Below are 24,767 nucleotides of genomic sequence, written 5' to 3'. Positions count from 1 at the left end.
TATATGTATGTACCACACCTTATCCATTTGTCCATCCAAGGACAATTAGGCTGCTAATTGTAAATAATGCTGCATACTCAGAAATGGAATTGCTGAGCCATATGGTAATTCTATTTTTAACTTTTGAGGAACCTCCATACTGTTTTCCACAGTGGCTGCACCAGTTTGCATTGCCACCAGCAGTGCAGGAGGGTTCCCTTTTCTCCACACCCTCACCAGCACTTGTTGTTTGTTGGTTTGTTGATTATAGTCATCCTGGCAGGTGGGAAGTGATATCTTATTGTGGTTTTGATTTGCATTTCCTGATGATTAGTGATATTGAACACTTTTTCATAAGTCTATTGGCCGTTTGTATGTTCTCTACAGAGAAATGCCTATTCAGGTCCTCTGCCCATTTTTTTAAAATTTTTATTTATTATTTTTTTACAGGGACAGAGAGAGAGTCAGAGAAAAGGATAGTTAGGGACAGACAGGCAGGAACGAAGAGAGATGAGAAGCATCAATCATCAGTTTTTCGTTGGGACTCCTTAGTTGTTCATTGATTGCTTTTTCATATGTGCCTTGACTGCGGGCCTTCAGCAGACCGAGTAACCCCTTGCTCGAGCCAGAGACCTTGGGTCCAAGCTGGTGAGCTTTTTTTTTGGCTCAAGCCAGATGAGCCTGCGCTCAAGCTGGCAACCTCGGGGTCATGAACCTGGGTCCTTCCGCATCCCAGTCCAACGCTCTATTCACTGCGCCACCACCTGGTCAGGCCTCTGCCCATTTTTTAATGGATTTGTTTGTTAGTTTGTTTTGGTGTTAAGTTGTATATATTTATATATTTCAGATATTAACCCCTTATTGGGGTGATCATTTCATAAGTTATATAAATGTCTAATCACTATGTTGTACACCTGAAACTAATATTACCAGTACATTGTATGTCAGCTGTAATTGAAACAAACAAACAAACATGAAATAGACACTCCAGAAATGGTTGGCTCTTGGCCCCAATAACCAGAAAGCAAGTCCAGAGCATGCTGGCCCACCCTGGGGGTGACCCTTTTCAGCCCCTGCTTTGATGCCCTTTCCTCATATATGCAAGAGCACACTCATATATAAGCCTAAATAAAACTCTTGCAGAAACAGGACAGGAAGCTGAAGCAATACCATAGAGTCACAGCAGGGATTCCTGTTACCAGGAAAGTCTTGGTTTAACAGGATGTGGAAGGTCTGGGGAAACAGATGGCTGACAAATAAATATTGTGGAACAATCCAGGAGAGTATTGCCCTTCTGGGCTCAGGACAAACTGGTTCTATTATTATGGCTGCCTCTTTTTTTTTTTTTTTTAATGTACTGTTGGCTCTCTTGCCCCTGAAGGCAGTTTCTCAGCAAAATACAAGTTAGTACCTGTTTTTATAATTATAGCTGATAGTCTAGGGCAGTGGTTCTCAACCTTTCTAATGCCGTGACCCTGCAATACAGTTCCTCATGTTGTGACCCAACCATAAAATTATTTTCGTTGCTACTTCATAACTGTAATTTTGCTACTGTTATGAATCGTAATGTAAATATCTGATATGCACTATGTATTTTCCGATGGCTTTAGGCGACCCCGCTGGGGTCGGGACCCACAGGTTGAGAACCACTGGTCTAGGGGATTTTCTTTTGTTCTGTCTTCATTTTGGTTGCATTCCTGAATATTCTGGCTTTGGCTATTGATGGTTGTTTTGACATTGTCAATCAAGGATTCAATTGGCAACAGCTTAAATACTTTCAATATAATCATCAATTGCTGGTTTAAACAGAGTTTTAGTTTCTAAAGGGTTTTATTAATTACTCAACAATTAAAGCAAAGCTAGAAATTGCAGCATAATTTCTAAGTATTGCTTGGGGGCCATGTTCACAGGAAAACATGAACTCTATTCTCCTGTCAATTCCCAAGCAGAAGTTGCACTGTAATAATAGCACAATCAAGGTCATGGTAGGCTTCCACAGCAGCTATTGCTATTGTTGTTTTTAATTCTCTTACTATGTGCCGGCTGTGGCCCTCGGTTCTGGGTGTAAAGTGGTGAAGAAGACAACCTATTCCTTACCCTCATGGAACTTTCTATTTTACTTTCCCAAATAGTCTTTAGCCTGTTGCATAGCAGGATGGCCTAATTATTCACCTACCTGTTGAGAAGTAATGATGAGTTTGTAACTGGTCCATTCACATTCTTCCCCAACATTATTTGGGAATGGACTGGTCACATGAATGAGGGAGCAGGACAGGTGTGACCTAATCGATGTATACCTAACGAAGACCCTGGCTATAGCTGCTCAGTCTGCACTCTGCTCTAACCTGCTCCCTAACAAACCACTGTACAATCACAGTATACAGTGCCTACTTATTCATGTTTCTGGCCGAAACATGTCTCCTATGTATTTGCTGGTACATAGGGCACCTCTACACAAATGGTGTACAGTTCTTTCCATGTTTTATTTCATTTTCATCAGAAGCAGGCTGTGAGACGGATGAGTCAGGCAGTGGCTCTCCCACAGGGGTGAGCACTCACTTCCAGGAAATGGCTTAAGTTCACTACTATGGACGCTTCTGCTCTGAAGAGAGTAAATCTGAGTAAGAAAAGAAACGACTCATTAATTTCAGGCTGAAAAAGGTTTCATTCCTCTCTTTATCTACTTATTTCTTGTAATTCTCCTTCTGTGGACTCTTCTTTGGGCTCTACAAAAATCTGCTGTGGCATCCCGAGAGAGCACTCAACAAATAGAAAGCCATAAAGAGGGAGGCTCCAGGCTGGGCAGGCGGTAGGGAGTAAGTGTGACTGAGTCATGCGGGATGTGAAAAGCCTGCCTCAGAGGTACCAGATCTCAGTAATGGATTTGCTGCACTGCTTGTTCCCTTCCCCCAGTGCACTATAAGCTCCCTGAGGCAAGCATGATCCTGCTTTCCCAGTGCAGTCTGGCGTTTTGTTGGTGCTCAATAAATATTCATTGAAACTGGAAAGAAGGCAGGCAGACAGCATCCTAGAAGGATGCAAAGAAAATGGGGATGGAGACTAGTTCGGGGTAAGAACGGAGGTTGCACGATCCCCACCCACGAGGCAAGCGCAGGGTTGCAGAAAGCACAGGGTTTTTTTTGTTTTGTTTTGTTTTGTTTTTTGTATTTTTCTGAAGCTGGAAACAGGGAGAGACAGTCAGACTCCCGCATGCCCCCGACCGGGATCCACCCGGCACGCCCACCAGGGGGCGACGCTCTGCCCACCAGGGGGCGATGCTCTGTTGCGACCAGAGCCACTCCAGCGCCTGGGGCAGAGGCCAAGGAGCCATCCCCAGCGCCCAGGCCATCTTTGCTCCAATGGAGCCTCAGCTGTAGGAGGGGAAGAGAGAGACAGAGAGGAAGGAGAGGGGGAGGGGTGGAGAAGCAGATGGGCGCCTCTCCTGTGTGCCCTGGCCGGGAATCGAACCCAGGACTTCTGCACGCCAGGTCGACGCTCTACCACTGAGCCAACCGGCCAGGGCGAAAGCACAGGTTTGATGGGTCTGGTGGGGTCAGAGAGCACGAGTATGTGCCCCGCCTCCTTGAGAGCAGCAGTAGGGCAGCAACCTCAGGGGTGTGGCTGTCAAGGCTGGAGCACAGAGCAGTGGTCACTCTCCGACAGACCCTCAGGTCAGAAATACTGAAGTTGGGCCCTGGTCTTCCCTGGGCTCCTTCACAGTACTACTCAAGGGAACCTGTTCATGGAAGCCTCAGGGGAAGGAGGCAGCTCTGCATGGCCACAGACGTGACACACTGGAGGCTTTGTAATCGTGGACATGAACCCTGAAGAGCAGCTTTGGCACTCAGGGACATCCAGGACTGGGCTGCAGAGAAGTCATAGCAGCCAGTGCAGACATTAGTTTAAAACAACACTACATGACCACCTATGTAGCACCTTAAGACCCAACCACCCCTTTGAGGGACTGCCATGCTCATTTTACAGATAAGAAAATGGAGGTTCAATAAGGCTGAATGACTTCCCCAAGGTTTCAATATAGTGTCAGGGTCTGTACTTGCCTTTTGGCCTTTGTCAATCATTTCAACAGAAGCAAAACAATTGCAATATTGTAAGTAGCCAGGAGAGGGCAACCTTCACAAAGAGACTTTAAAGAGATCAGAGCTTAGATTACTATTATTGGGAATAGGGACACCATGGACCCCCTGGTAAGGTATGCTGAGAAGAGTATAACATCATCTCTTGTGATTTTCTTGGCCCCCAAATGCTTACCTTAATCTAACCCTGCAACACTGGGTAAACTTAAATTCAGGAACACTCTCCCAAATAACTGGCTAGTGCACTTCAAAAATGTCAAAGTCACCTGAACAGATGGTGGCACAGTGAATAGAGTGCTGACCTGGGATGCTGAGGATCCAGGTTTGAAACCTGGAGGTCACTGGCTTGAGTGTGGGCTCATCCGGCTTGAGCGCAGGCTGATCTAGCTTGAGCATGGGATAATAGACATGACCCCATGGTGGCTGGCTTGAAGCCCAAGGTTGCTGGCTTGAGCAAAGGCTTAGTGGCTCAGCTGGAGCCCCCCATTGATTGGAGAAAGCAATCAGTGCACAACTAAGGTGCTGCTATGAGTTGATGCTTCTCATCTCTCTCCCTTCCTCTCTATCCCTGTATGTCTGTCTGTCTCTCTCACTAAATAATAATAATAATAATAATAATAATGCCAAGGTAAAAAAAAAGTCAGAGAAAGGTTGAAGAAATGTTCCAAATTAAAGGAGACCAAGGACACATGACAACTGAATGCAATACATGATTGATCTTTAATTGGATCCTGGGCTGGGGGAAAAAATAGATGTAAAGGACATTATTGGGACAATTGATGAAACTGAATATGGACTGTAGTTTAGATAATAGTATTCTATCAATGTTAAGTCTGTACTAAAGTTGACCATTGTATTGTGTCTGTATAAGTGAATGTTCTTATTCTTAGAAATACTTAGGAATAAAGGAGCATAGTGTCTCTAATTTGCTTTTATTTATTTATTTATTTTTATTTTTCTGAAGTTGGAAATGGGGAGGCAGTAAGACAGACTCCCGCATGCGCCCGACTGTTTTCCACCTGGCATGCCCACCAGGCGGAGGTGCTCTGCCCATCTGGGGCATCGCTCTGTTGCAACCAGAGCTATTCTAACTCCTGAGGCAGAGGCCATAGAGCCATCCTCAGCGCCTGGGCCAACTTTGCTCCAATGGAGCCTCGGCTGCGGGAGGGGAAGAGAGAGACAGAGAGGAAGGAGAGGGGGAGGGGTGGAGAAGCAGATGGGCGCTTCTCCTGTGTGCCCCGGCCAGGAATTGAACCCGGGACTCCTGCATGCCAGGCCGACGCTCTACCACTGAGCCAACCAGCCAGGGCTCTAATTTGCTTTTAAATGGCTAAGAAAAAAATATACAGAGAATGATAACGTAGTAAAAGAAATGGAGCAAAATGTAAGTGATGGGTAAATATGGGCAAAGGTATGTGAGATTTCTTTATATTGTACTTGCAAGTTTTCTGTAACTTTAGAATTCTATCCAAATAAAAAGATACCCCCTAAAATTAAAGAAGCTGTCCTGGTTCTGCAGTGGTTGGACCTTGTAGCCACAGCTGATTCTAGGCAGACAGAACTCCCTCTTGAGGGTGGGGAGCATAAAGAGGACTCTTCTTAGTGAAAGAGGCTTCAACCACTGTGGAGCCCTGACCTTTGCCCCGGGCTGGCCAGGGTGGCTGCACACAAAGCTTACCTGATAGCAGAATCACCTGACCTAGATGACCTTTACTACAAATGCTTTGACAAGAGTGAATATAATTCACACCTACACAGGAAAGAGGAACAGTGGGATCTGCTGATGCAGAATGGAGCTAGCTATACATTCTGCACCTCAATAGGGGCTGAGGACTCAGGGAGCACTCTGGGGCTTGTGAAATACAGAGATGGAATGTAATCTGGGGTGGGTGGAACCACCACCTACAGCCTTGTTAAGGCAATTCTTCCAGAACATAAAATTGCCAGAATCTGAATAACCAGGGGAGAATATTAACAGTAAAAAATGCTGGCCCTGGCTGGTTGGCTCAGTGGTAGAGCATCAGCCTGGCATGTGGAAGTCCCGGGTTCGATTCCCAGTCGGGGCACACAGGAGAAGCGCCCATCTGCTTCTCCCCCCTCCCCCCTCTCATTCCTCTCTGTCTCTCTCTTCCCCTCCCACAGCCAAGGCTCCATTGGAGCAAAGTTGGCCCAGGCACTGAGGATGGCTCCATGGCCTCCACCTCAGGCGCTAGAATGTCTCTGGTTGCAGCCAAGCAATACCCCAGATGAGCCAAGCATTGCCCCCTGGTGGGCATGCCAGGTGGATCCTGGTCAGGCGCATGTAGGAATCTGTCTGTCTGCTTCCTCTCGCTTCTCACTTTGGAAAAATACAAAAAAAAAAAAAAGAGAGGTTCTGTGAGGAGCAGCCATAAAACTGGACATGAAGTAGGAAAAGCTGGTGGGAATGGTGGAGAGTAGAACAGTTGCATTAGAATCACCTGGAGGGCTTCCTCCCACCTGCCCCAGAATTTTCATTCACTGAGGCCTGGGTTGGGCTTTGAGAATGTACATTTCTAACCAACCACCAGTGTAGTGGTGTGGACCAGTTGCATTGGTGTAGCACACAATTGTGTCCAGCCCACCTTAGAGGAGTCCCAATAGATAGAAAAATATATAAATAGATAGACTATATAGATGATCATCCAAGCTAAGAGAAATAATGAGGCTGTCCTGGTTCTTCAGGGGTTGGACCTTTGTTGGGCAGATAAAATATGTTATGCTCACTTTGTTAAAGATGGCACTGCCTACGTGAGGCCATCGCCCAGGTGATATTAATGTGTGTTGGGGGCAGGCGGTGGGCAGGCAGAATCCTTGTAGCCTGGGGCTTGGTTTTGGGATTAAGCCTTTCCCACCCTTTTTGATGTGGGGTGGTACAATCCAATCATGCCTCAGAGAAGTGACTTTGTATTAGAGACTTCCCTATTTTGTATATTGGATTAAAGGTTTTGAATCTACACTATAAAATGGGGGCAGAATGAGAGCTTGCTCTCTTGGTTCCTGGGATGATTAGCATGAGAGAGCAGAGGGAGCAGAGCAGAGAGCAGAAAGAGGCCATGTGGCCAGGAGAAGCAGCCAAGATGGCGGAGTGCTGAGTGAGATGCCAGTTTGTGTAGAGTTTGTGTAGAGAGAAGGAAGGAGATGGGGAACTGAGGTGAGTAAGGCTGGTGAGCTAGAAACCTTTGATTCTAGGAAACTCGGATAAGTCAGTAGCTTTGTAAGCACTGAATGTGAGTGGGTTTTGGAGCCCAGTGTGTATTTTTACTTGCCTGCTGGGTGCAAGCTAGAATTAAAGACTATGGCCCATCAGTTTTTGGCTCCGCTGTTTCTTTACCGACTGTCCGAATCCAATGTGAACCTGCATGAGCCGGGCGGCTGTGATGGTGGCCCTGGCTTCTGGCTTTACAACCTTGTAGCCACAGCTGATTCTAGGCAGACAGAGCTCCCTCTTGGGGGTGGGGAGCATGAAGAGGCCTCATCTCAGTGAAAGTGGGACACAAGAGAGCCTCAACCAAAGTATTCTTTTTTAAAAATAAAATTGTGTGTAACAGAGACAGAGAGAGGGACAGATAGGGACAGACAGACAGGAAGGGAGAGAGATGAGAAGCATCAATTCTTTGTTGCGGCACCTTAATTGTTCATTAATTGCTTTCTCATCAGTGCCTTGACCCGGGGGCTATAGCAAACCGAGTGACCCCTTGCTCAAGCCAGCAACCTTGAGCTCAAGCTGGTGAGCCTTGCTCAAACCAGATGAGTCTGTGCTCAAGCTGGCCACCTCGGGGTCTCGAACCTGGGTACTCTGCATCCCAGTTCAACGCTCTATCCACTGGGCCACCGCCTGGTCAGGTTAAATATTGATAAAATTTTTAAATGTTTATTTTATTGCCTTTAGAGAGAGTGGAAGGAAGAGAGGGAGAAAGAGACAGAAACATTTATCTGTTCTGTATGTGCCCTGATCAGGAATTGAACTGGCAACCTCTGCACTTTGGAACGATGCTCTAACCAACCAAGCTATCCAGCCAGGGCTCCCAAAGTATTCTAAGAGGCCCAAGAGTGACTGGGGTCACCTGGCTGGGTAACAGTGATTAGGGACAGACATATTATGGATGAAATGCCACATAAACTGAGTTTCAGAAGAGATGGGGTGGAGGAAGGCCTTCTAAGCGAGAGGGACCGTCACATGTACAAAGACCAGTTCAATCCACATTCATCATGTGGGATTCCTGTGGGAATAATGGGCCCAAAGCAGGTTGAGGGGGAGCTAAGAATCAGGTCAGAAATTTGACCTGTTAGGAGACAGTATGGAGCCTCTGTTGGGGATATAACCAGAGGCAGGGCTTTTAAAAGGTTGACCAGGCAGAGATGGTGGAGGGCGGACTTGGGGAAGACTAGAGGCAGGGAAACCAGATAGGCAGCCTTTCCTATAGGTTCCATGGAAGATAAGGATCTGAGGTAAGGACACAGCCAGCTGTGAGTGTGGAAAACAGGGAGTTTAAGCACTGCAGCTAAATGGGGGGGTTGAATTACACAAAGAATACATTTGTTCTCTTAGGCTTTTGACCTAGAGTTACCACCAAAATTGATACAAAGCATTCAAGTTTGCAAAGATATTTTTAAAATCCACTAAATATACTTAAAGGGTGTGTAGAACTGAAAATTAAGTGTGAGCTTTCATATGAACATGTCAATAGTCTTCCAGGAAGGAAGTGGCCAGATGGACCTAGTGATGTGCTGGTAAATATTTAACAACAGGCTGGGAGTGGAGGAGAGCCCTGATTGGTAGCATTTGCCAATTTCCAGGCTTCAAAATCCTCCCACAGTGGCTGGTTTCAAGCTATCAACATGATATAAAACAGCTTGTATAATTCAAAAAGTATACTACTGGCTCTTGGGAGGCAGTGTGAGCTGGCTCTAGCTCATTCCCGAATGGAGACCAAACACAGGAAGTGGATGGAGCCACTTAGGCAAAAATTGGTTTCTCAGCATTGGTCCAAGGGCCGGGAGGGAAGCCCATGGGTGTGCGGGCTCTGAGCAGCAAGTGCTGAGCATCAGATAATGGTGGCTCTTCCCAAAGAATGGCAAATGAGAGATGTGGGGTTTGTGCCAGGGCCCCCAATGCCAGAGGACGATTTCACAGAACAGAGGAGCCTGGAGCAAAGAGTCTTATACAAAGAGGAAGGAGACCCAGTTATGAGCCTCTGCTACTTAGCAGCCACGTGCTTAACTGCCCTGAGCCTCAGTCCCTTGCCTTTAAAATGAAGACACCCCTAATCATGTCCCCAGCCAGATGCATAGCCCAGAAGCCATTCAACACTTGTCAGAACTTCACCCATCCTTCCCCTTCTCACCCCTCCCCTGCTAAAGCTTTCTGAATATCACCCCTCTCTTGGGTCTATGCTGGCTTAGGCTGTATCTGTCCAGCAGGACCAATTGTCCCATCTCTGAGGACTGTTCCAGACACTCAGGGGTGGGCCCTGGTAGCCATGTTTGCCAGTCAGCTGCAGAGAAGCTGGCTAGGGGGCTTTCTCTACCCCGCTCTGGTCCCACACAAGCTGCACCTCCTGCCCTTGGATTCCACTAATTTTTTGATAATTTTACCTTTTGCTTAAAATTGAGATTGTTACCTGTTACCCAAACCCGAGACACCCTAATTATCTTCCTTCTAAAATCCGGTAGAGACAAAAGACTGAGAATCTGTTTTGACATTAGACAAGTGAGTTAGCCTTTCTGGTGCTTGGTTTCTCATCTATAAAGCGAACAGATGAACGAAATGAATGCAAGTGAATTCCAGCTCTACTGTACAAGTTCTATTAGCCATGAATGAGTTTGTTTTGAAGACCAGAGACCTCCATACCAGAGCTGAGTAACTCCCTAGCCAATCCTATTCAAGCCCCATAGATGGGTGCATACTCTGTGGGCTCAGGTTGTAGAGGGTCCTGGGATGTGTGGAGAATTGTGGAGGGCTGCTGACTGCTGGCACTGGTGTGGAGAAGGCTGAGCTGTAGGTAGGCAAGGTTTTTATAAATATTTCTGAAGCCGTACATAGATCCTATAGTTCCTGACCTTGGCATCAGATGGGGCTGTCCTGGGCCAGTTGCCTGTCTGAGTCTTTGAGAGGTGGACGGAAGTGGGGCTCAGTGGGTACAAATCAGGCATAACAACCTTGAGTATTTCCCCTTCGAGACAATGTGTTATCCAAAGACCCAGAAGCCCTGGTTGGTTGGCTCAGCGGGTTGGCTCAGTGGTAGAGTGTCAGCCCAGTGTGTGGAAGTTCCAGGTTTGATTCCCAGTCAGGGCACATAGGAGAAGTGCCCATCTGCTTCTCTACCCTTCCCCCTCTCCTTCCTCTCTATCACTCACTTCCCCTCCCACAGCCAAGGCTCCATTGGAGCAAAGTTGGCCCAGGTGCTGAGGATGGCTCCATGGCCTCCGCCTCAGGCGCTAGAATGGCTCTGGCCACAAAAGAGCAACAGCCCAGCCTGACCAGGCAGTGGCGCAGTGGATAGAGTGTCGGACTGGGATGCAGAAGACCGAGGTTCGAGACCCCGAGGTCGCCAACTTGAGCATGGGCTCATCTGGCTTGAGCAAAAAGCTCACTAGCTTGAGCCCAAGGTCGCTGGTTCAAGCAAGGGGTTACTCAGTCTGCTGAAGGCCTGCGGTCAAGGCATGTATGAGAGAGCAATCAATGAACAACTAAGGTGTCGCAACGAAAAACTGATGATTGATGCTTCTCATCTCCCTCCGTTCCTGTCTGTCCCTCTCTCTGACTCTCTGTCCCTGTAAAAAAAAAAAAAAAGAGCAGAGCATCGCCCCCTGGTGGGCATGCCCGGTGGATCCCAGTCTGGGGCATGCCAGAATCTGTCTGACTACCCCCACACTTCTAACTTCAGGAAAAAAAAAAGACCCAGCGACAACTTCTAACACTAGTTTGATTTATAGCCTTCTAACTTCTGCATGCCCTATGTTCCACACAGCCTTATCTCAGCAATTCTTCATTAAAGATTTTAATTAATAATGTATGCTAATAAGTTAAAATCAACTAATATCAAACATCTTATAATGGAAAAAAACTTATCTGCCCTACCCCCTCCACCCATAGTCCTGCTCCCCTGAGACAAATTTTAAGCACTTCTTAAATTGTTTAGAATTTATTTGGTGGTGACCTCCACACTTCCAAATAAGATACTATTTATTAATTTAGCCACTTTAGTCTTTCTGTTGACTTCCTACTGTGAAAAGTCAGCTCATTTCTATCCCACTCCCACTCCCCTTCCCTCCCCTCCTGCCTGGCCTTCCTAAATATAGTAGTTAAACCATTATTCTCAGAGTTTCCCCTGGTCCCCTCTTCAACCTTAAAGAATACAATGAACCCCACGTCCTGTTCCACCACAGACCGCTCTCAGTCTGGCAGGTGAAGACCTGGCTCTCCCACCTCTCCCCTCCCCTCTCTTTCTTCCCCCTCCCACTTCTCCCCTCCCCTCTCTTCCCTTCCTCCTCCCAACCTCCGGCAGCCTCTCTATACTTTCACATTTTGTTCTGAAATCCTCGTTGTTGTGTTTGTCTAAGGTTGATTGTAAAAGTTACAGGCCAGAAATTAATGTTTATTTTGGCTATGTAAATACAGTTCACAGAGGATCAAAGTCCTGACTAGGATTACCTTTATTTCTTTATGGGACCAGTGTTCCTACTTGATAGAGAATATTTCTGGAACAAACTTATTTTTTCTCTTTTTTTTTCTTACAGTCCACCAATTTCCTTTATTTTGTCCTCATATCGTGTTTTCCAAGCTTTCAGGCTATTTTTCTATTGTTTCTTTTCACCTTCTTTCCAAAAAAACAAGAAACCTCCCCCTGCAGTGTTCTGTAGTTCTTTTGCTTCCTGCCCTTCTCTCTCAGGGGCTGCAGCATGGCTGCCAAATTGCAATTGCCCTTCACTGCTTTCAACAGGTGTCAGACCCAGATAGTCTCCTACTCCTTAGCTTACACTCTCATTTTGCTGGACTTTGTCCTTGGCAACTCCCTAGGATAAAATGCACAGGAGTACTTTCAGACTGCAAATGCCTTAATTCTGCTTTCACTTGATTAATACATGGGCTGTGTATAAAATCCTAGGTAGAGTCTGTTTCCTTTTCTCTGGAATCTTTTAGTGTCCACTCTTTATTCTTGGTGTTCTGAAAGTTTTCAGTGATTATGTCTAGGTGTGGATCTATTTTCATCCATTGTGCTGGGTATTTATTGGGCCCTAGCAATCAAAGACACATGTCCTTCTTCACCTTAGAAAATTATTTATTGTCTTTCTTTTTTAGCTTCTTATTGTTTTAACATTTTCTCTTTTTGGAATCCCTGTTATTTAGATCTTAGATCTCTAGATCAGTTTTCCCCAACCTGTGGGCCGCGGACCAGTACCCGTCCGTGGGCCATTTGGTACCGGTCCGCAGAGAAAGAATAAATAACTTACATTATTTCCATTTTATTTATATTTAAGTCTGAACAATGTTTTATTTTTAAAAAATGACCCGATTCCCTCTGTTACATCCGTCTAAGACAGGGGTCCCCAAACTACGGCCCGCGGGCCACATGCGGCCCCCTGAGGCCATTTATCCAGCCCCCGCCACTTCTAGAAGGGGCACCTCTTTCATTGGTGGTCAATGAAAGGAGCATAGTTCCCATTGAAATACTGGTCAGTTTGTTGATTTAAATTTACTTGCTGTTTATTTTAAATATTGTATTTGTTCCCGTTTTGTTTTTTTACTTTAAAATAAGATATGTGCAGTGTGCATAGGGATTTGTTCATAGTTTTTTTTATAGTCTGGCCCTCCAATGGTCTGAGGGACAGTGAACTGGCCCCCTGTGTAAAAAGTTTGGGGATCCCTGGTCTAAGACTCACTCTTGACACTTGTCTTGGGCACATGATACATTTATTCGTCCCACCCTAAAGGGTGGTCCGTGAAAATATTTTCTGACATTAAACTAGTCCTTGGCCCAAAAAAGGTTGGGGACCACTGATCTATAGATCACTCCTTTATATCTTTTGTCTTTTCTGTCATATTTTGCATTTCTTTAAAAATCTTAATATTTTATACTTTGGAGATTTAATACCATCATTTAACATTATTATTATTATTATTTTGACAAACATTTGAAATTTTAATGAGCTCACTTTTGTTCTCTGATAGCTTCTCTTTCACAGAACCCTTTTCTTCTTTTATCATTGTGATATTCTTCCAGTTGTCTCTGAGGTTTTTAGTTTTTGTTTATTTCCTTAATCCTCTTCTGTTCTGTGAATTATTTCTATTTCTTCTAGATTCACATCTGCCTTTTGGTTTTTTCCTTACTTTTTCCTATTGCTGACTATCCTAAGTCTTTCTACTTCGGTTTTTCGTTTTTGTCTAAGATTGAGGCAATAAGGAGGCTGAGAGAAGTTTGAAGAACGCAGGCAGAGCCTGTCCTCTCTCAGGCTTCTTGTTGGAGAAGTTGGCAGGAAGCCAGGTTTTTGTTGTTGTTCTTGAAGGGTCCCTAAAGGCAAGAATGCAAAAGGCTCCACTCCACTCCATGTTGGCTGCCCTAATTCTTCCCAGGTGGTCTGTACAATTTCTTCAGAAATAAGCCATCCAAAGTTTGACCTATAGAAAGTGATTGGCACCTGTCTAATATGGGCAAATGGGTGTCAGCTGCTGCATGTATAGGACTTAAGTGGTTTTCGGCTCCATTTGCATGCCTACAATCTAGGATCCTTTTTATTTCCAGGCTGAAGCATGTCTCAGTCTGTCCACTGACAGACTTGTGCCCTCATTGGCTGTAGCCCACTCTACCTGCTGTATTTGTCAGTATTCACCCAACCCTTACCATTTCCAAGAAATTTTTTGAAATCTTTGTGTGTTAATGGTCCCTTTCCTGTTTTCTTCTTTATTGTGGGTTGTACTTTAAATTGTAACAAATGTATAAACAACGTTGTGATGAAGACCCAGGAGCTAGATTTTACAAATATCCATGGTTATTTATTAGACTAAATTGTGAGAAGAATTGCTACATCAAAATGGAAGCACCTATTTTTTTTTAAATAAAATTAAATCTTACCTTAGAGGCTAGCAATTATAGTCCTAGGTATTTACCAAAGAGAAATGGAAACATTCCTACACAAATACTTGTACACAGATGTTCACAACAACTTTATTCTATGCACAAGGGCCCTATACTGGAAACAACTCAAGTGTCCATCAACTAATAAATGGATAAGCAAATTGTTATTTATTTATACAATAGACTGCTATTCATAAATAAAAGAGAACAAACTACTGATACCATAACAACATGAATGAATCTCAGAAACATGCCAAGTGAAAAGAGCTAGACAGAAAAGAACATAATGTATTATTCTAATTTGTAATGAAATCTAGAATAGGCAAGAAAAAAAATTTTATAGCAAAAGCAGATTAATGGTTGGCTGGGGTAGGGGTGAGGGGACAAAAAATATTTTGGGGGTGTTGTAAACAATTCTATATCCTGATTAAAATGGTAATTGTAAAGGTATATATTTTTATCAAAACTCACCAAACCAAAGTATGTGCTTAAAACAGCATTTTTGTGTATAAATTTGCCCCATAAAGATAGTTTTTAAAGTAAAAATATTATGTATTTTTAAATAGTCTTATTATATTTCTTATTAATATTTCTTATTACATTTTTATAACACATTGTCATTGCCATAAACATAAAAAGGAAAGTTTTCAGAGAAATTTATTTTAGAAAGTGAAATTTCATCATCATTTCACACTGCCTCCTGCTCCTACCCCATCCCAAGTTGCAGCCACAATGATCAATTTTGTGTTTATTCTCACAAATTATCTACTAAGTATACCAATACATATCAACACCTACAATGTTTGTAGAAATGGGATAATACTATATACATATTCTTGCAATGCACACCTAACATTTTATGGCTTTTGTCTGATACAAAGGGCCCAACCCCTTTCACCTGTGGGAATGCCTAGCAAAGCTCTCTGCGCATAATAGGTTTCTATACGTTAAAGTCAGTATCTTCACTTGCTGGCCACTTGCTTAAAAAATATATATTTTAACAACATTTTCAGTTATCATATTTATTAAAATCACACACTCTAAATTTTTTCTTTTTAGTTCTTATAACCTAAATTCTTTCTATTACTGAAAGGGAGGCAGGTCTAGGTGGAATCCTAGGTGGTGGTTGGCACTGAGCAAGTGACTGGGTGTGGGTTAGGGGTGGCGAACACCCCGACACCGAGGCTCTAAGAGGGCTGGCCAGGGGAATGTGAAGGTCCCTGCCAGCCAGAAGAGACTCCGTTAGCTACAGCTGTCTCTGGCTTTATTGCACGTTAAGTTGTCACCCTTCATCTGTCCTGATTGCTTTCTTCCCTCCACCTCTTCAAGCTGATCGCCGAGCCCAGTGCGTCCAGTGGCTAAGGATGCAGGGCTTCTGCTGGGTAAGGAGCAGAGCCAAGCTTCTTCCCCTGACACAGCCATGGGCTGCTCAAATGGGAAACCATGGGCGTTTTTCTAAGAAATAACCCCCAAGAAAATGTCTGAAAGTGTTATATGGGAGATGGGTGGAGTATAGGTTTCTAAATTGGTACAAAAGAATCATCTGGAAAGGGGTTGGAAATGCAGATTCCCAGGCCCCATTCTAGGAAAGTTGGATGTAGGAGGTAGCACGAGGATCCCACTTCGAGGAACACTGATGATAACTAAAAATGCCAAGTCTTCAAACTTGAAAAGGATTTCGGCTGTTACCACACTCGATATAGAAGCATTCCAAGGCCTTGCTCAGCCTGACTCTGGGATTGAATTAGGGCTCAGATCATCCATTCCCTCCGATGCTTGTCCCAGTGAGTTCTGTCTCAGCCTTGGAAATCTAGGGAAAAAAAATACCTTTTCTTTTAACTTTTAACTTTAAATATTTTGCTTCTGCACTATAGAAGGTCCTGAATTGACTTTGGGTCTCTTTGTTTACCCTTCCAAGAGTGTCTCTGGCTAAAAGGTGGAGTTTTGACACTATTAGTTATCTATTGCTATGTAAAAAAAATCTAAAGTTTAGTGACTTAAAACAGCAATGTTAATCTATTTTGCTTATGCATCTGCAGTCTGGGCAGGCCTGACAGAAATGTTTGTCTCTGTTCTGCACAGTCTCAGCTGAGGCTGCACATGTGGGGGCTGGAGGACCCACTTTTGAAATGACATACTTACATCACTGGCAAATTGGAGCTCCTTGTTGTTGGCTAGGAACCCAGCTGAGTATGTCAACTGGGTGCTTCAGTTCTCCTCAACATGGGTCTCTTCATGACTCTTGGGCTTCCTCATAGTATGGAGGCTGGGTTACAGCAGTAAGCCTCTCCAGGCAGCAAGGCAGCAATGCATGATACTTTTATGACCTACCTCCAGTCCACCATACTATTGCTTCAGGAAGTTGTAAAGCCCTCAGATTCGAGGAGAGAAAAAGTAGCCCCACCATTTGAACAAGTGTCAAGGTTACATAATAAAAATATCATGTGGTATGGGAGATATTGCAACCATCTTTGAAAAATATATTAGTCTATAATAGACTCTGACCTATTTTGTATTATATTTACAGGGTTTTTTGATGCATATTCACTATATTGTTGGTTATATTCTATCTAATTTTATTTTCTTCACAACTCTGTGATATACATAGTTATATCCCTTTTACACATCCAAATGCTATTCATATACATTTTTGGTTTAGCTGGCATATTATTTTAAATATTGTGCATTTTTTAAAAACTATCTGAATTTCTGGCTTCTCTTTACAATCAGAAGATTGAATCCATCTAGACCAGGCTTCCCTCATCTCAGCAATGGGCCAGAGCTTAATGGGTGCCCCCCTTAATAAAAGCCTGTCTCAGTCCATTTGCCACAGTCTCCACCCCTCCCTATCATCATTCACTCATTACATTTATGTCTCACAAGATTTGACTTTGAGGCTTTGTGCTTTTGGAAAAATAGACTCAGAATCTACCATAGCAAACTAATAAATAATAACAATATCCTTTTTGTTTGTTTTCAAAGCATTTTCTATAGAAATCTACCTTTTGGAGTTTAGTTATTTATTTAAAAACCTGCTTTTTCTCTGGTGGAGACAATTAGGGCACTGTTTCTTTTTTGAAGGGTATCTTTAGCTTTCTGCTCATTTGAAGAACAGAAATGAGCAGTATGCCCAGCTCCCCAAATGGTGCTGCTGCTCAGTTCTGCCTCCGCTTCCCAGACTGGCCCTGCTGGGAACCCCACCATGGAACAGAATTCTCGAGGCCTTGTTTGGTGTCTTCACTGCCTGTTAAACACTGGGTCCATATAACATGGGATTCTCAACAGGAGTAAGGAAAGCATAAACAGGGAGCACCAACAGCAGTTTCCCGGGACCACACCCCCCTGAGAACCCAGTCTGCCCACAAAGCCCTGCTCTCTGGAACATAAATGTCCAGTGTTCAGCCCTCTGCTCAGGATCAGTTCTGAATAGTCCTAATGGCTCAGGAGCACAATGCTCACTTTGTCCTTTCAAGGGTTTTGGTTTTGTTTCCAAAATGTCAACAGATAAAACTGGAAATGTTGATTCAACAGGCAGGAGAGCACTCACTGTGCAGTCCTCGTCCAGAAGACTCACACATGCTGGAAGGGCTGCAGGCAGGTCAAACCTGGTGTGCCCACTCTTGTCATCGAGACTCTTTCTTCCCCTTAGGGCTTGAGATTTCCTTCAGTTCTTTAATGCTGGAAAGAACTGCTGCCCCTCAGCATGTCAGGTGCGAAGAGGAGGAAGGTCTGTAGTGTCAGTCACCTCTTAGAGCAGGCTCCGCCACCAGGCTAGAACACTCCAGACAGGCAGTTCCCACCCGCCCTGAATCAGTCACATCCCCACCAGTGATCTTCACAGCAGTAACCGTGGTCCTGAAGTCTAGATTATTCCCTTGCTGTTTGTTACAGTTTGTTTACCATCTACAGTATTTCAGATGTCTACAGATATGCAACAAACACCCCAAAACTCAGTGGTGTAAAATAATAGGAATCTTTTCTCTGTCTCTGTCACACACACACACACACACACAAATCTGCAGTGTGGGCAGGATTTTGTAAAGAAAACTTATCTCTGCTTCACACAGCATCAGCTGGGGTAGCTCAGCGGAGGGCTTTTGGATCTTTTCAAGATGACTCACTTACTGTCTGGCTCATGGAGCCTGGGGTCCTGGTTTTTTCCATGTGGTCTCTCTATGTGTCCTGGGCTTCCTTACAACATGGCAGCTGAGTTCAAGGGTGAGCATCCAGACAGGGAAAACCAGGTAGATGCTGTATTGCCTTTTGTGACCTAGCCTCAGAAGTCACATATGAAGAAGTCATAGAGTCCCACCTGGGCTCTAAGAAAAAAGAAAAAAAAAGCAAATTACAAGTACAATAAAATAATATTATACACCCACTAAAATGGCTACAATTAAAAAGACCAAATAGAATCCCAAGTGTTGGCAAAGATGAGGCTCCACAGGGACCATTATACACTTGGTTTATAGATGCAGGTCCAGTCACTGCCTCTGTGGCCACATGGCCATCTTCTTCCTGAGTCTCTCTGTTCAAATGTTCCTCCTCTTATCAGGCTGAGTGGGGTAGGCCTTATTTTAACCTGATTACTTCCATGGACATGGAGGTTAGGACTTCAGCATAACTTTTAGGGGGACACAATTCAACTAGTAACCATTAAGGGCAGCTAGTATTACAGAAAGAAACCAGACATATATTATTGCGAAAGAATCAGACCCAAATTGGACCAAGTCTAGATATAACTACCAATTTGTAGAAAACAGAAGGGAAAGAATGAGACAGGATAGTAAGAAGCTAGGAAAATTCTTTGGCAAATAGAATGGGGAAACTGAGATAGCTGAATAAACTGGCCCAGCAATTTACAGCCAGATGAAGCCAAGGCCTTCTTAGAAATAACATGTAGGCCAGTGGTGGTATTCAAACAATTTAATAACTGGTTCTCTGCCCTAATGACCATTTTAAGTATAAAAAAAACAATATACTGCGCCTGACCTTGGTGGTGCAGAGGATAAAGCGTTGACCTGGAATGCTGAGGTTGCTGGTTCGAAACCTTGCACTTGTCTGGTCAAGGCACACATGGGAGTTGATGCTTCCTGCTCCTCCCTCCTTTCTCTCTCTCTCTCTCTCTCTCTCTCTCTCTCTCTCTTTCTCACTCTCTCTCCTCTCTAAAATGAATAAATAAAAATAAAAAAAACAAAAATGATATACCGAAAGGTAGTTTATTATTTTATACATTTAATACTTAAATAAGAACAACAAAAGAGGTACACAAAACTATATTATGTTATAAGAGAGTTTTAAAATATTAATGAAAAAATATTAAATAATACCTGACAAAAAATACAACTGTTATTTAATATATTTCCATATTGCTTCTTGATTGGCATCCTCACTTGCTATTTTTTTCACCTATGGATAGAATGAACATTACTACAGGTGCTATTGCACAGGTGAACGTTAAAAAACGTAAGGAATGTAAACTTGTGGTTTCCATATTGGGTGCCCAGCTACCCACCTTAGAGAGAACCTTGATTACAAGTGCCATTTTAACAACCAGTTCACCGAATTCAACAAAAAATAACCGGTTCTGCCAAACCAGCGTGAACTGACTGAATCCCACCACTGACCTAGGCCTCAATTATGTTTTGGCTGCAGGCCTAGGTGTGCAGTGACCTCCCTGGTGGCTGATGGTGCCCTTGCCTGGGGCTGGTCAATCACTGTGGCCCTGGGGGTGGGATGGGGTAAACCAGGAAAAGCTGATGAATATTCTATTGGAATCCTCCCCTAAAGCCACTCCTGAATTTTCAGTCTTTCAAAAACCCTCAAAACAAAGGACCCTGTCTGAGGGGGAGGAGGCCCTATGCCTTTCTCTTCCCCTCTTCTTCTCCTTCCCTTCTAACTCTACCCTCCAAGTTGTGTATCTCCTAAACTCTAAAGATCCTCATGAGACATGCAACCAGGGGAGCAGTGGGAAGCAGCATCTTGTCCTGAGCCGACCCCCTGAACCTCTCTCCAAGGCCATTCATTTCTCTTCCCCATTCATTTCTTACCCGTAAGGATTTTAGAGACAGAGCAGCCCTGTCTAGGCTCTCCTGTTGCCTCTTCTATCCGAGGACCTTCTTGGTTTAACTGTCCCCAGCTTTAATAAACATACTTTTAAAATCACCTGGACTCATGTGAAATTTCTCCTGCACAAAGTCATTACCAGCTGGCCATAGGCAGACCCAAAGAGTCAGGTACCCTGTCTGGTGATGAGAAGAACATGCTTAAAACAACACAGGGGTATAATTGGCAAAGTCCAGAATGTGGGCTATTTTGCAGGACAAATGACTTGATTTCTTCAACAAATAACTTTCAAGGTAAAAAACAGGGAGAGAAACCTATAAATTAAAATGGATATAATAGATCTAGCAACCAAATACAATATATAGATCTTATTTGGAAATATGAATACTACTAGATATTTAATGAATAAAGGGATTATTGACCATTTAAAAAAAAAAACCTATCTTGGTATGATGGCAGTATTTAAAAAAGAGAGTTCTTATTATCGGACTACATACCCTTCCTTGGATGAAATGACTTGTTTGGAAGGTAGAAGGTGAGTGGGGGATAGATTAGGTATGAAACAGAATTAGCCATGTTAATGAATGTATTGGGTACATGGGGGTTCATTATACTATTTTCTCTGTATGTTGAAATCTTTTAGCATATAAAATTATAAAAGTTAAAAAATGCAGTATGTTAATTCAGTGTTTCTCAACTTGGAGCATTATCTGAATCTATCTTCTGAGGACATCTCCCTCCCCAGGCTCACTGAGATCTACTGTTGGATAGACTTTTGTAGGATATTGAGCTTTCTGTTTTCAAAAGTTTCTGCTGCTCCTTGATTACTGGTGGAGAATTTTTTTTTTTTTATAGGAACAGAGAAAGTCAGAGAGAGTGATAGATAGAGACAGACAGGAATGGAGAGAGATGAGAAGCATCAATCATCAGTTTTTTGTTGCTTTCTCATATATAGGCCTTGACCTTGGGCCTTCAGCAGACTGAGTAACCCCTTGCTCGAGCCAGTGACCTTGGGTCCAAGCTGGTGAGTTTTGTTTTTTTTTGCTCAAGCCAGATGAGCCCCCGCTCAAGTTGGCGACCTCAGGGTCTCGAATCTGGGTCCTTCCGCATCCCAGTCCGACACTCTATCCACTGCGCCACCACCTGGTCAGGCAAGGTGGAGAAATTTTGTTTGCTGGAAGCTCCTGGCTAGCTGACGAAAATATTTTTCATTATGCAAGAAATAGAGTTTTAAAAACTCCTTTTATTATGAAAGTACTAGGTACATAACATACACAGGGTAGAAAGAAATCCTGAAAGTGCCCCAAAAGTAGGCCCACTTCTCCCACCTCAGTTCTCCTCCACAGTGTCTGTGTTCTAATTTTCTTAGGAATCACTATTTTTCTAGGCATATACAAAAGTAAATACGATTTAGTTCTTTCTGCGAATACTATCTGCAAGCTGCTTTTTGTTCCCCAGCAGAATAGCTTAGAGACCTTTCATAGCAGCAAATACAAATCCTCCTTTTTTTATTTCACTATATGAAACACTGTGATTTATTTCAGTCCCCTTAGCAAGCATTCTTTCCCAGTTATTTCCTCTTTCAGATAATGTTGCAACACACCTTCTGGTACACACACAGAAAAAGAAATTTTGTTGAAAATTGCATGTCCTAAGAAAACCTTTTCTTCATTCTTCCACCTCCCAGGACAGGAAGCGCCGTGTAGTATGAAGCAAGCTCAATGCAAACCACCTGGACCGGCAGCTGGAGGCTGGGCTGTCAGAAGCTTACCTGGCGCCCAGGGTGCGGGATGCCTGGCGCCTGCAGCTCTGCAGCACAGGTGGACAGCTGCCTGCGCTGAGGGTGGCAAATGCGCTTGAGTCTCCTGTGGAGGACGCCCAGCTGGAGAGAGGTAAACATCTGGCATCAAGTCATTAGGTAAGTTCTCTGGCTTTGAGACAGTTTCTCAGTTTGAGTCACCTGGATGTAGCGATCATTTAGATGGTGACAAAATGCTTTTACAGTTAAGGCACTACAATGCTAATACGGCCAATGCCCCTCATGGCCACTAGGGGCTCAATGCCTAGCTTTGTCTCTGAAAGGCAGCATGCCGAATGGGTTAGCAAAGTAAGCTTTTATTTTAGTTTATTCCTTTTACTTATTTATTTTGTGGCTGTTTGTCTTTAATCCTCGGGAAGCCCTCTGTGTCAGCAAAGCTCTCCTCCACCGTGTGGAACTTGACTTCGGCATCTCATGCCAGAAATGGGAATTTCCTGGTGAGGAAGAGAGGCAGTTAGAGTAACCCCTACACAGACAAATATATTTCACCTCAACAAAGCTCTTAGGTGTCACTGAAGACGAGTGAGAAACCAGGTAGAAAGCTATAGAAAATGCTCTTTAAAAACGTATTCTCCAGTGAATGGTTTTAATGAAGCTTTTGTGCCCCCAGCCCAACTCCGTTCTCCTGAACGAAATACGGTAAGTTTAGGTCATGGCTGTACCTAGGACCCTTAGACCACAGGGAAAGGGTTGGAGTGGTGGTCAGCATCTCTGGCCTTCTCTCTAGCTTGGACAAAGAGTCTCAGGGCTCAAAGCAAAATGTGCACAAATTGATCTATTTCTCCTAGTAAAAAAAAAAAAAAAAGGCCCCGGCTGGTTGGCTCAGTGGTAGAGCGTCGGCCTGGCATGCAGGAGTCCCGGGTTCGATTCCCAGCCAGGGCACACAGGAGAAGCACCCATCTGCTTCTCCACCCCTCCCCCTCTCCTTCCTCTCTGTCTCTCTCTTCCTCTCCTGCAGCTGAGGCTCCATTGCAGCAAAGATGGCCCAGACGCTGAGGATGGCTCTGTGGCCTCTGCCTCAGGCGCTAGGATGGCTCTGGATGCAACAGAGCGATGCCCCAGAGGAGCAGAGCATCACCCCTGGTGGGCATGCCAGGTGGATCCCGGTTGGGTGCATGCGGGAGTCTGTCTGACTGCCTCCCCATTTCCAGCTTTGGAAAAATGCAAAAAAAAAAAAAAAATAGAAAAAAAATAAATAAAATGCTTAGGTTGTTTTATTTGAAGAGTAGAAAGGGTTTACTTACATAGCATCTCTCTGAAGAGTACATCTTGGAGTGGTTCCTCATTGCTCTTAACCCCCTTTGTAAAATTTGGCCAATCAATAGTTATTAGAAGACAACCATATTCTTCTTTCAAAGGTATCAATAACGTTCTTATTTATCTGACAAGTTTGATGTTTCCATATGCATTTGGTGGAGGTCCTAGAGTTCACTAAGAAATGTGGAATGAGTTGGTTAGAAGTAGAAGGCTGTTCTATTAAAAAAATTTTTTTTATATCATTGCTTGGCCTGTGGTGGTGTGGTGGATAAAGCGCCAATGTGGAACTCTGAGGTCACCAGTTAGATTCAAAATCCTGGGTTTGCCTGATCAAGACATATACAACAAGCAACCAATGAACAGCGAGAGTGAAGCAACTACTTGTTTTCTCCCCACCCTTTTCTTTTTGTATAAAATCAACAAATAAAATCTTTCTAAAAATTGACATCAAGAACACAAATGAAGGCCCTGGCCGGTTGGCTCAGTGGTGGAGCGCCGGCCTGGCATGCAGGAGTTCTGGGTTCGATTCCTGGCCAGGGCACACAGGAGAAGCGCCCATCTGCTTCTCCACCCCTCCCCTTCTCCTTCCTCTCTGTCTCTCTCTTCCCCTCCCACAGCCAAGGCTCCATTGGAGCAAAAAGTTGGCCCAGACACTGAGGATGTCTCCATGGACTCTGCCTCAGGCACTAGGATGGCTCTGGTTGCAACAAAGCAACTCCCCAGATGGGCAGAGCATCGCCCCATGGTGGGCATGCCAGGTGGAAAACAGTCGGGCGCATGCGGGACTCTGTCTGACTGACTCCCGTTTCCAAGTTCAGAAAAAAAAAAGAGCACAAATGAAAATTGGAGGCAGTCAACACCAACCCTAGACTCAGCCAGCTCTAGAAACGACTCACCCAAATGAGGAGGCTATACACAGACAAAATGGGAAGACAGAGAAGTGCAATCCAAATGAACCAACAAGAGAAACCCCCAGAAAATGAACTGAGTGAGATGGAAATAAGCAAACTACCGGATGCAGAGTTTAAAATAATGATTATTAGAATGCTGAAAGATCTTAGAACAACAATGGATGGACATAATGAGCACATAAATAAAGAGATTACAAGCATCAAAAAAGGACATTAAAATAATAAAAAAGAACTGGTCAGAAATGACAAATACAATATCAGAAATTAAGACTACACTAGAAGCAATTAAAAGCAGGCTGGATGAAGCAGAGGATCGAATCAGCGATTTCGAAGACAAGATAAACAAAAACACGGAAGTGGAGCAGTAAAAAAAAAAGAGGCTAAGAAAATCTGAGGAAACTTTAAGAGAGCTCTGTGACAACCTAAAGAGAAACAACATCTGCATCATAGGGGTTCCTGAAGAAGAAGAGAAAGAACAAGGGATAGAGACTTTGTTCAAACATATTATAGCGGAAAACTTCCCCCAATTAAGGCAGGAAAACATTTC

The sequence above is a fragment of the Saccopteryx bilineata genome, chromosome 3 (genome assembly GCF_036850765.1).
Source record: "Saccopteryx bilineata isolate mSacBil1 chromosome 3, mSacBil1_pri_phased_curated, whole genome shotgun sequence".
Taxonomy (NCBI): Eukaryota; Metazoa; Chordata; class Mammalia; order Chiroptera; family Emballonuridae; genus Saccopteryx; species Saccopteryx bilineata.
This window is presented reverse-complemented; position numbering follows the sequence as displayed.